General features: G+C 43.8%; 1 long non-coding RNA gene across 1 annotated transcript; it reads left to right on the top strand.

The window, feature by feature from the left end:
- Positions 1-10,189, top strand: LOC123491254. Its single transcript, XR_006661206.1, has 3 exons — positions 1-252; positions 1,962-2,072; positions 9,422-10,189. It is a non-coding gene; the product is annotated as an uncharacterized LOC123491254 (long non-coding RNA).
- The last annotated feature ends 1,910 nt before the right edge of the window (positions 10,190-12,099 follow it).

A 12,099-nucleotide genomic window follows, 5' to 3' on the forward strand; every position in this document is an offset into this window, starting at 1 on the left:
ATTACCAAAATATAAAAATTGTGTAAAGCATGACATGAAGATCAAACGAGGGAGTTAATTATGCACTTTTACCATGATTTATTGATTTATTTGTCTCTCTATGACATGTGACCAGTTCCCAATAGGTGGGTTAGCTGACAACGTCACCAAAACAATGCGCACACCTTATTGGGGCAGAAGACTATGAGTTGTTGTGATTCTAGATGGCCAGATTGCTAGCAACAATGACAAACAACTGCCATGTGGGGAATTGTAAGTGGCTCGTTTCAGCTAGTTTCATCATGTTCTTGATACCATGTCTTGTTTTGAGGTGTATTGACTGATTTAATGTCAATGCTAATTTGGCAAAAATGTGTTAGCTAGCTAACCAACAACTGTAACGATGTATTTGAGAGACAACAAGTGCTCATTGTGCAAATGTATTTATGTTTTCAATAAACATTGGAGACGAAATATCGTTTACATGTAGTCAACATTCTAAGCCAAAGCCATCTGTTTTGCCCTATAGCTGCGCACACGTCGGTTTTGTTGCTAAACAACCAACCCATCTATAACTATAAATGACCATGCACTAAGACGTTCATCCCTCTAAATCCCTGTCTAAAATGTCTGGTATGTGGGTCTGCTCTGCCTTGTGATAGCTATAAATGTAATCGGAGTTACAATTGATCGATATAATGGTGATAAATGGCTAAGTGCTAAAGCCCAGTCCATCCAAATGTGTGGTCCACCAATTGTAAGAGTATCCCTGGATTCCCACTTTTGACACTCACATGAATTACACTCAACAGGTTGCTCTGGAGGGGCCTAGGGAGCCAACCTGCATGGTCTAACTTTACTGTCCAAACACAGGACATGGTAATTGGGTATTGATGATGGTGTGGCGAGTGAGTGAGGGGAATGTGTGTATGTATGTGTGTGTGAGTGCTTGCATGTGTGTGCTTGCCTGTGCTGGCGGTGTGTCCGTCTGGCCGTCCGTCCATCTGTCTGACCGCGTGTGTGTCTGTGGGAGGTATGCTGTGCAGTAGCCAGGGCCAACTGCAGCAGGCATGGTAGGCATTCCTCCTGGATGGTGGGTGTTGTTGTTGGCAGACAGGTTCTCCACGTGCTGCAGGAAGGACATCTTGTAAACAAGTCTGAAAACAAACAAGAGGAGGATAGGATGGATCAGCTGTCCCATCTCTTAGGTGTCCTAGAGACAGACACACACACATACACACAGTCCACATACACACACACACACACACACACACACAAACACACTGCACCATCACACCCGCATTCCACTCATCCTGGATGTCACACCCACCTGTTTTAATACTGTAAAAGCTCTGGTGTTACTGTGGCGGATGTTATTAGCTATAGTGTTACATACGTGTGGAGAATGTAAGTGCAGGAGGGTGTGTAGGAAAATGGTCTATAAGGAATTATATGGACAGGTGATAATAGGACTGCCATGATAGTGAATACTGGGACTGGGTCAAGTACAGGGTGCAAAGGAGAGACAATGGAAAAGCATCATTCTCAGCACGTTCACAACTCTTTTATTATTTTGTTCTTCCACCGAAGTAGTCATCTTTCAAACTGAAATTCACACATGAAGATACGTAGGTGTGTTTTAATGTTGTTTAGCAATGTAGCAGAAATTGATTTTCTTCTAAAAATCTGATTCAAACCCCAGCACTCCTCCAGAAATATTCCTTGCCTCTGATCTAACAGAAGAAAGTCACCACCAGTTCTCTGCAGAGATAAAATCAATACATGAGTACAGAGAGTATCTTTTTACAGCAGCTTCACAGAGGATCCTGAGCTGTGGTTTAAGGTGATGGCTGTCCTTAATGACTTAATCCCAGGTTCAGTCTCTCTGGCCGTGGCCCTGGTGGCCCTGGATGTCTGTGTTTTCTCTCTCTCTGTGTTCTCTCTCTCTGAGCCCAGCACTGACCTCACTGTTTGGTTTCCAGGAGTCTCTAGGGGTCCATGGGTCTTCGGTGGGGCCTTACTGCAGGACTGCTGAAATGCTGACTTGCAGGCCCTGGGTCCACGGGGGAGCGCCGGCCCGGCTCCTGTTACCGGTGGGTTTAGTCACGCTCCCCTGATTTATGTGTGGAACGGTAGCGAGGGGAGAGCGAGGGCCCCGGAATCAGAACATTGCCTACTAAACCCCCTTCCCCTCTTCTCCGCTCCCCTGCCAATGGATTTCACAATCTTCACAGAGCACACTGACAGACACACATTCATACACATACTCTCTCTCGCACATGCAAGCAAAACACGCACGCACGCATGCACTTTCAAGAACTTCTCAGGAAGGTGACCGTGTCACTTGAACACCCTGGCATTACATGTTGGACCCCCAGTAAGATGCTTATCTGACATCATATCATTTCAAAATACAAAACACACATTGCCAAAACATGAGCCCACATGCCTTTGAAAAGACTATCATGGTCCACTTTTGGGACATGGGATGCTTGGTTGCACCATTGGTCTGATACCTCCTGTCAGTATGTGGCAACCAATGGCTGTGTTTCTAAGAATCAGCAACAGCATTGGCAGGAATGTGACACCTAGTCACAGGACCCCTGCAAACTTCAGATCTGATCTTTATTTAAAGTATGATGAATATCACAAATGTTACTCTGCTTTGCTGGGGTGTGTTCATCTAAGATCACAGTTATTATAATAGACTGCAACATAGATGCACAGAGGCTTTATTGAGGCAAGTATCTGAATGATAATGACCATCCTCCTGACAAAGGGAATATACACTGAGTATACAAACATTAAGAACACCTGCTCTTTCCATGACATAGACTGACCAGGTGAATCCAGGTGAAAGCTATGATCCCTTATTGATGTAAATTGTTAAATCCACTTCAATCAGTGTAGATGAAGGGGAGGAGACAGGTTAAATACATATTTTTAAGCCTTGAGACAATTGAGACATACAGTGCATTCGGAAAGAATTCAGACCCCTTTACTTTTCCTATATTTTGTTACATTACAGCCTTATGCTAAAATTGATTAACCCATAATGACAAAGCAAAAACAGGTTTTTAGACATTTTTGCAAAAAAACAGAAATAACTTATTTTCATAAGTATTCAGACCCTTTGATATGAGACTCAAAATTGAGTTCAGGTGCATCCTGTTTCCATTGATCATCCTTGAGATGGTTCTACAACTTCATTGGAGTCCACCTGTGGTAAATTCAATTGATTGGACATGATTTGGAAAGGCACACACCTGTCTATATAAGGTCCCACAGTTGACAGTGCATGTCAGAGCAGAAACCAAGCCATGAGGTCGAAGGAATTGTCCGTAGAGCTCCGAGGCAGGATTGTGTTGAGGCACAGATCTGGGGAAGGGTACCAAAAAAATTATGCAGCATTGAAGGTCCCCAAGAACACAGGGGCCTCCATCATTCTTAAATGGAAGAAGTTTGTAACCACCAAGACTCTTCCTAGAGCTGGCCGCCCAGCCAAACTGAGCAATCGGGGGAGAAGGGCCTTGGTCAGGGTGGTGACCAAGAACCCAATGGTCACTCTGAGAGAGCTCCAGAGTTCCTCTGTGGAGATGGGAGAACCTTCCAGAAGGAAAACCATCTCTGCAGCACTCCACCAATCAGGCCTTTATGGTAGAGTGGCCAGACAGAAGCCACTCCTCAGTAAAAGGCACGACAGCCAACTTGGAGTTTGCCAAAAGGCACCTAAAGGACTCTCAGACCATGAGAAACAAGATTCTCTGGTCTGATGAAACCAAGACAGAACTCTTTGGCCTGAATGCGAAGCGTCACTTCTGGAGGAAACCTGGCACCATCCCTACGGTGAAGCATAGTGGGGACAGCATCATACTGTGGGGATGTTTTTCTGCGGCAGGGACTGGGAGACTAGTCAGGATCGAGGGAAAGATGAACGGAGCAAAGTACATAGAGATCCTTGATGAAAACCTGCTCCAGAGTGCTCAGGACCTCAGACTGGGGTGAAGGTTTTTTTTTTTCACCTTTATTTAACCAGGTAAGCCAGTTGAGAACAGGTTCTCATTTACAACTGCGACCTGGCCAAGATAAAGCAAAGTAGTGCAATAAAAACAACACAGAGTTACATATGGGGTAAAAAACATAAAGTCAAAAATACAACAGAAAATATATATACAGTGTGTGCAAATGTAGCAAGTTATGGAGGTAAGGCAATAAATAGGCTATAGTGCAGAATAATTACAATAGTATTAACACTGGAATGCTAGATGTGCAAGAGATTATGTGCAAATAGAGATACTGGGGTGCAAAAGAGCAAAATAAATAACAATATGGGGATGAGGTAGTTGGGTGGGCTAATTTCAGATGGGCTGTGTACAGGTGCAGTGATCGGTAAGGTGCTCTGACAACTGATGCTTAAAGTTATTGAGGGAGATAAGAGTCTCCAGCTTCAGAGATTTTTGCAATTCGTTCCAGTCATTGGCAGCAGAGAACTGGAAGGAATGGTGGCCAAAGGAGGTGTTGGCTTTGGGAATGACCAGTGAGATATACCTGCTGGAGCGCAGACTACGGGTGGGTGCTGCTATGGTGACCAATGAGCTAAGATAAGGCGGGGATTTGCCTAGCAGTGATTTATAGATGGCCTGGAGCCAGTGGGTTTGACGACGAACATGTAGTGAGGACCAGCCAACAAGAGCGTACAGGTCACAATGGTGGGTAGTGTATGGGGCTTTGGAGACAAAACGGATGGCACTGTGATCGACTACATCCAATTTGCTGAGTAGAGTGTTGGAGGCTGTTTTGTAAATGACATCGCCGAAGTCAAGGATCGGTAGGATTCACCTTCCAACAGGACAACAATCCTAAGCACACAGCCAAGACAACGCAGGAGTGGCTTCGGGACAAGTCTGTAAATGTCCTTGAGTGGCTCAGCCAGAGCCTGGACTTGAACCCGATCTAACATCTCTGGAGAGACCTGAAAATAGCGGTGCAGCGACGATTCCAACCTGACAGAGCTTGAGAGGATCTGCAGAGAAGAATGGGAGAAACTCCCCAAATACAGGTGTGCCAAGCTTGTAGCGTCATACCCAAGAAGACTCGAGGCTGTAAACGCTGCCAAATGTGCTTCAACAAAGTACTGAGTAAAGGGTCTGAATACTTATGTAAATGTGATATTTCAGTTATTATTATTTTTTATACATTTGCAAACATTTCTAAAAATCTGTTTTCGCTTTGTCATTATGGGGTATCGTGTGTAGATTGATGAGGGAAAAACTTAACAAAATGTGGAAAAAGTCAAGGGGTCTGAATACTTTCCGAATGCACTGTAGATTGTGAATGTGTGCCATTCAGAGGGTGAATGGGCAAGACAAAAGATTTGAACGGGGTATGGTAGTAGGTGCCAGGCGCACCAGTTTGTGTCAAGAACTGCAACGCTGCTGGGTTTTTCACACTCAACAGTTTAACGTATGTTTCAAGAATGGTCCACCACTCAAAGGACATCCAGCCAACTTGACACAACTGTGGGAAGCATTGTTGTCAACATGGGCCAGCATCCCTGTGGAATGCTTTCGACACCTTGTAGAGTCCATGCCCCGACGAATTGAGGCGTGTGGCAGGTCATTTGTAAAGCCAGCGCTTGTTGTAGCTGACATTTGCATGGGTGGTGCTGCAGTTAATTTGTTGTTTCACACTGTTTAGCATTGATGGGGTGGAGGACCACCACTCAGGCTCTAGTCTGACCCTCAGTGCTCAGGGCAAGGGGACAGGTGGAGCGTCCCCCACACACCACACTAGCAGCCTGGGAGGCCATTCAGAGACCTCCAGCAGACTACCTTGTCGAGGTGGATTAGGCAAAGATCGCAACAACTCAGAGTTACGAGGGGGAACAGGATGCAAAAAGCCTGTGCCATCATAACTTACTTGTTTTGTGTTAAGTTTTATATATAAATATTTACTTTATTCTAAGTGGGGTGAAATCTAAATGAGCAAAAGTTTTTGATGGTAACTTTGACATTAGCTTCAATGTAGGTCGTTTTAGCATCTTACTGCTAACAGAGACATAAGGGTGTTGCACACCCCTGTGGTGAATGTTGGACCACAAACACCTAGCATAAACAATGACTAGCCTGGGCTGTGTTTTATCCCCATGCCCACCCACAGTTTACAACAGCGGAGCGCTGAAACCGTAACGCGGGCTAGGGTCCATCTGTAGCCACCCTCGCTAACTCGCTAATCAGCGTGCCCACCCATCACAGGCCCTGGCTCAAACACACTGGGATGAACCTCCTCTGAGCCCCTCTCCCTGGCTCCAACCACATTATCAAAACACAAACCCGGTAACGTTAAGCTACGAATATAATTTACATAGTTTTAATGTGCATCAACACACTGCCTGTGCCAGCGATGAACGACAACACTCCTCTGTCTGTGCAAGTTCATTTTCTGGGTTCAGACGTTGTTTTTGAGACAGAGCTAAAGAGATTTGTAGCACCGTGGTCAGTTGACATTCTTAGTGAGTGAGGAGTTCATTTGGGTGGAATGCTTGTGTTTTAGTCATCTCTTCACGGTTCTCACATGAAGAAGTAATGAGGGTCAGGGAGAGGATGAGACAGGAGGGATTGGAGTGGTCTGGAGTGGCCCCTGTTGTGCTCTCAGTTCGGACACACCCAGACAGACTGCCTGTATATCATCACTGTTTTGGGCCCACGCGTTTCACAACACCACAGAGGAATGTGCATGACCACACTGGAAAGTATGTGTAGTGATGGAGAATGGGCAATTTAAATATGTTTTATTGTCACATACACCGGATAGGTGCAATTGCATCTTTGCCAATTCTAACTCCAGGTCTTGAGTTACGTTTTCTAAAAAGAGGGGGTTAAGGTTTAAGATCTCAAGATTCCTGTGGAGTGAATTCGCAGTTCTTCAAAAATGCATCAAATGATCATATTACCTAATTTCATGGCTAGTCAATCATTGTAATTTTATTCCAAGTGACCCATCGCTTATACGTGAGTCACAACAAACAGATTCAAAGACTGTTGTGTAGATGTTGTTGTTGTTGAACGGAGACCCCATGATGTCATCTCACAGTGTGGTCCCCAGGGGACCTGCATTCAATAACAACCTCCTGAAGAGAGGCTTCTGACTGTCACACAGCTAGCCTCTTCTCACATACTACCCACTGGGCAAAAATGGGTTGAATCAACGTTGCTTCCACGTCATTTCAACGGAAATGTGATGAAAATGTGATGAAAACTGATAGAATTTTGAAAAAAGTCATCAACGTCAGGGAATTTGACCTTTTTATCACCCAACCTTTAACCTAAATGACATGGTGACATTTTCTGTTGATTTCAAGATTAATTCACATTAGTTGACAACTCAAAATTAGACATTGAACTGACGTCTATGCCCAGTGGGTAGCTACATTCATGATCCCAGAAGACCAGATGGTAGTAGAGGAATACGATCTGAGTCAACCTATATCAAACACTCAACCATCTTCTATGTCTACCTTCAGTCTCTTTGTAATATTACCCCATTGGTTTGACAAAACAATGCAAACATAATGAATGAAAATGAAACATATTTTATTTGATAATCTAATTAGGACACAACTGGATTGAATGATAACTGTCTCCTTATGCTGCAACTGACACTGGGTAACAATTTGTCTCAATCAATAAGGGACCCTATTCAATAATTCCCTAAGATTTGTATGGGAGGGGGAGTGGGGGGGTAAACGGGGGAGGAGGGCAGCCTGTGTCAACACACTGGGGTCGCACTGGGTTCAAGCCCTGAGAACCTGTGGGTATGTCCTCTCCTACCTCCTCTTTCTCTCTCTCTCTTTTCCTCTCTGTCTCTCACTCTCTCTCCTGCTCCTCATCAGATTTCAGCTAGACCAGCCTATATACATACATCCCACTGGGCCACAGTCCCTCCCTCTGCCCCTGACCTACAGTATACAGAGGAGTGATTGACGCACACAAGGTCAAATCAGCACCTTTGAGCTTTCTCTACAGTGCGAAGACTCTCTTTGAACATGTTGCAATAGAGAAGAGACATCTGAAGGAGTCTATTTTGAACTCCTCATCCCCAGTGACAGCTTATGTGACATTTTGCCAATGTACGGAAGGTGAAATCTTTCAGTATGAAACACGGAGTGCAGAATGCATGGAATTCCAAGGCCTTACCCTGCATGACACATGTACGATCATGGAAATGATTTGCACCCATCTCCCGCTCTATATCACCTCGAAATGTCCTCTTTCACTGTGGCTGTGGAGCTAGGGTTACATGTCAAATGACATAGCATTCAGATCAGTTTACCATATGGAGACATAGACCATCTGCATGATTGAGACAGTGCTAGAGGAAGAATGGTTTTATGTCGGAGTCGAAACGACCTCCTGAAAGAAAAGATGCATACCTGGGATATTGGGTCCAGCACTATACCATACCCCTTTAAAATATGGGACCTCTGTTTCCCATATCATTGCTCAGGAACACTGGGGCTGCTATCTGAATGTCACTTCTCTGTTGATTCTTCATTGAGGGCTTGATTCATGGTCAGGAACCAAGAGACAAAGTGGCCTTTCAGACAGGCCAGCACACAGTCTTCTCAGCAGATTAACTCCTATTGATTTATCGAGATTTACCTCAGCTAAGAAAACAGCTGGCACACGGACAAATACCAGAGTTTGACAAGGCATAAATCCAACAGAAGAAACCCGGCTCATTTGATTAAGATGATGCCTATTGCTGTAAAGGAGCAGATAGTTATAGAATTACACCGCATGTGATAAGGCCAGTGAGAAATACAGCAGCATCACACAGCAACGTTACATAATTCACCAATTCTCTATAGAAGAGTTTAATGAGAGAGAAAAACTCACTTGTTAAAACAAAACACAGTTAAATTATTCAGTCTTATTAACATCCAACACATGCGTCAGAAGACTCTCTCTCTCTTTCTCAGTCTCTCTCTCTCACACTCCTCAGTCACTGCCTCTCTCCCCTCGTCCAAAAACCAAAAAATTCGCAAAAAAATGAAGTGTTGCCAAACAAAAACATTCGAATAGCTCCCATAATGTCAGCCCCGTGTTCAGGCAAGAAGCTTGGGGCTCTGGCACAGACGCGTCCCCAGTGAGTCTCGATTGTGGGCTTAGGCAGCATTATCATCTGCTCCCTGGTGCCTCCTGGCTGGATGTGTACATAGTTCTGACTGTAGCGGGTCACACAGTAGTTTCCCCTGTGGATGCAGGCTGTATTAGACCCAGCTGTGGCCGTGTTAGGTGAGCCGGTGGGCCTTGTGTGTAATGATGTTACACGGCTGCTATCTGACAGATGTTTCCTCTCTCCTCTCGCTCTTTCTTTCTCTCTCTCTCTCTCTCTTTCTTTCCCTCTCTCTTTCTTTTCCTCATACTGATGCGCTGACTAGGTCTCCCTCTCCTCCCCTGACGATCCTTCCACACCTTGCTCCTCGGTGAGACCGGAACCTTCCGCTGCGGCTCGCGGGGTGGGCTCCACTTGACTCATGTGGTGTTATAAGAGGGGTCGTGACCCAGTCGTATGACTGCTTCCTGTTGCTGTTGAAGAGGTTTTCCGAGGCCTGGGGTGATCACAGGAGATACTACATCCGGTGGTTGAGGGCCTGTCACAGTAAAATACATACATCAGTTGAACAGTAGCTGTTCTGGGATGAAGGGAGAGAAGGAAACAGAGAAAGTGGTGTTATTTATTGCTATGAGGGCCAGAGGGAGATGGTGAAAGAGATTAGTTCACTTCATATAGACAAGAATGAATACATTTTTTAAAAACACTTTCGTGAACTAACACTCACACTTGACTCCCCCCCTTACTAGCTCTGACTTTGCTAATAGCTACTTTATTGAGGAAAATTTACTTACTATTAATGTGATATGTCCCACCTATCTATCTTAAGATGAATGCACTAACTGTAAGTCGCTCTGGATAACAGCGTCTGCTCAATGTAAATATAAATGTAATGAGATGGAAAAGAGAACTGGTGGTCATTTGGGGGTTCTGGATGAATGCCAGGAGGACTCTGATGCTTTTAAAGTTCTGATTAAGCTGTTCTCACAGACTGTTACCTGGAGAACTAGTTCCATGATCACAGATGTGAACAATAGTTCATATGGGGTAGCCCGTCTATCAGTCTGGACTTCATCTCATCATCTTGCAGGTCTCCATGTGCTGGCTCCATACATGTTTCTGTGAACTAATACACACAGTCACTGTTCTATTACCAGTGGCAGTTAGGGATAGGTGATATCTGACACACAAACATATACTATCTTGAAGTTTGAACAGGTCAAATAAAACCTACCCCATTATGGTCTCCCCATCAAACGACTGAGGCTGCCGTCTGGCAAAAGCATCTCCAGTCCATCTGTAGAAATAGGCAGAGTTGAGGCAGAGTTCATCAGTGACACATGGAATGAAAAGGGTGTTGCTATTAATGGACATTTATGCTGTACTGTATTCTTAGTAATCACCTCATTGTGGATGTGTTGAGTGCCAGGTCTCTCTGCATCTCATGTATCTTTGAACACATACACACAGACACAGTTCTATTACCAATGGCAGTTAGGGATAAGTGATATCTGATACACAAATATAATCCATGTTGAAGTTTGAACAGGTCAGACTAAACCTACCTAATTCTGTTCTCCCCATGTACGACCGTTGGTGAGCAGACAAGAAGTGAGGCCGGCGGTGAGGTCTTTGCCAGCGCCCCATTGATGGGCATAGCAGCGTAGATCAGCTCCTGACCCCTTATCAAAGATACTGGTCGGTCACACACAAACACCACACACACACTGATTCCATTATCAATGGTGGTTATGATTAGCCTGGTGGAACCAACCAGATCCCTGCATTCCCCTTTCTATTTCACTTCAGATGTGAAGTGAAATAGAATGGTGAACACAACGATCAGGCTGGTTCCACCAGACTAGGTTATTATCTAGACATTACATGCATCTAAGACAAATCAGTTTATAAATCAATTATAAACATAGCTCGAGAAATAATGTAATCATGTTTGGAAGCTAATTCTATGTTTTACAGCTGTAGACTGACTGGCTCCGGATTGTATTAGATTCAGGCCAGTGACGCTATCACACTATGCAACCAAATGTTACATGTGTTGCTATATGCCTGGATTGGTTTGAGTTTGTTGCTGCTAGTTAGTACACTGTTGTAGTCAGACATGAGTTAGCTAGTACCACAATATGTATTTGTTCCCTTAGACATGGGTTGTACCTCGGAGGCTAATGTGACTGTTTTGTCTAAATTACACTAACTTAGAGATGCAAGGAAATACGATGACATTGCTAAAGTATGAAAATAAATTGTAGGAAACAACTTTGCCATATTATGATGTTGTCAAACTGACTTTAGAGAGATGGCAATGTTGTCATTACTGTTACTAGCAAAGTTCGTCAAAAATATCTAGCAATGCTAATGTTAGCGTGCTAAAATACGGTGGTCCCTTCAATCTTAGATAACTGGCTAAAGTTATACTGCATCTAATTCAATCTGGCGACATCACAATCATGACAAAAAGTGTTCCTACTAATTATTTGTCATCTATTGAAATGTTATCATGTTTCCAAGCCAAATCTTAGTTGTATTGAGGTAGGCTAACGTTAGCCAGCTAGCTAATGTCAGCTATGCTAGTGATGATAGTGATAACGATTATCAAAATATACATAACCAGATACAGTACCAGTCAAAAGTTTGGACACACCTACTCATTCAAGGGTTTTTCTTTATTTTCACTATTTTCTAATAGTGAAGACATCAAAACTATGAAATAACACATATGGAATCATATTAAACAAATCAAAATATATTTGAGATTTGAGATTCTTCAAATAGCCATGCTTTGCCTTGATGACAGCTTTGCACACTCTTGGCATTCTCTCAACCAGCTTCATGAGGTAGTCACCTAGAACGCATTTCAATTAACAGGTGTGCCTTCTTAAAAGTTAATTTGTGGAATTTCTTTCCTTCTTAATGCGTTTGAACCAATAAGTTGTGTTGTGACAAGGTAGGGGGGAGTATACAGAAGATAGCCCGATATTTTGATTT

Source organism: Coregonus clupeaformis, chromosome 7, assembly GCF_020615455.1.
Source record: "Coregonus clupeaformis isolate EN_2021a chromosome 7, ASM2061545v1, whole genome shotgun sequence".
Classification (NCBI taxonomy): domain Eukaryota; kingdom Metazoa; phylum Chordata; class Actinopteri; order Salmoniformes; family Salmonidae; genus Coregonus; species Coregonus clupeaformis.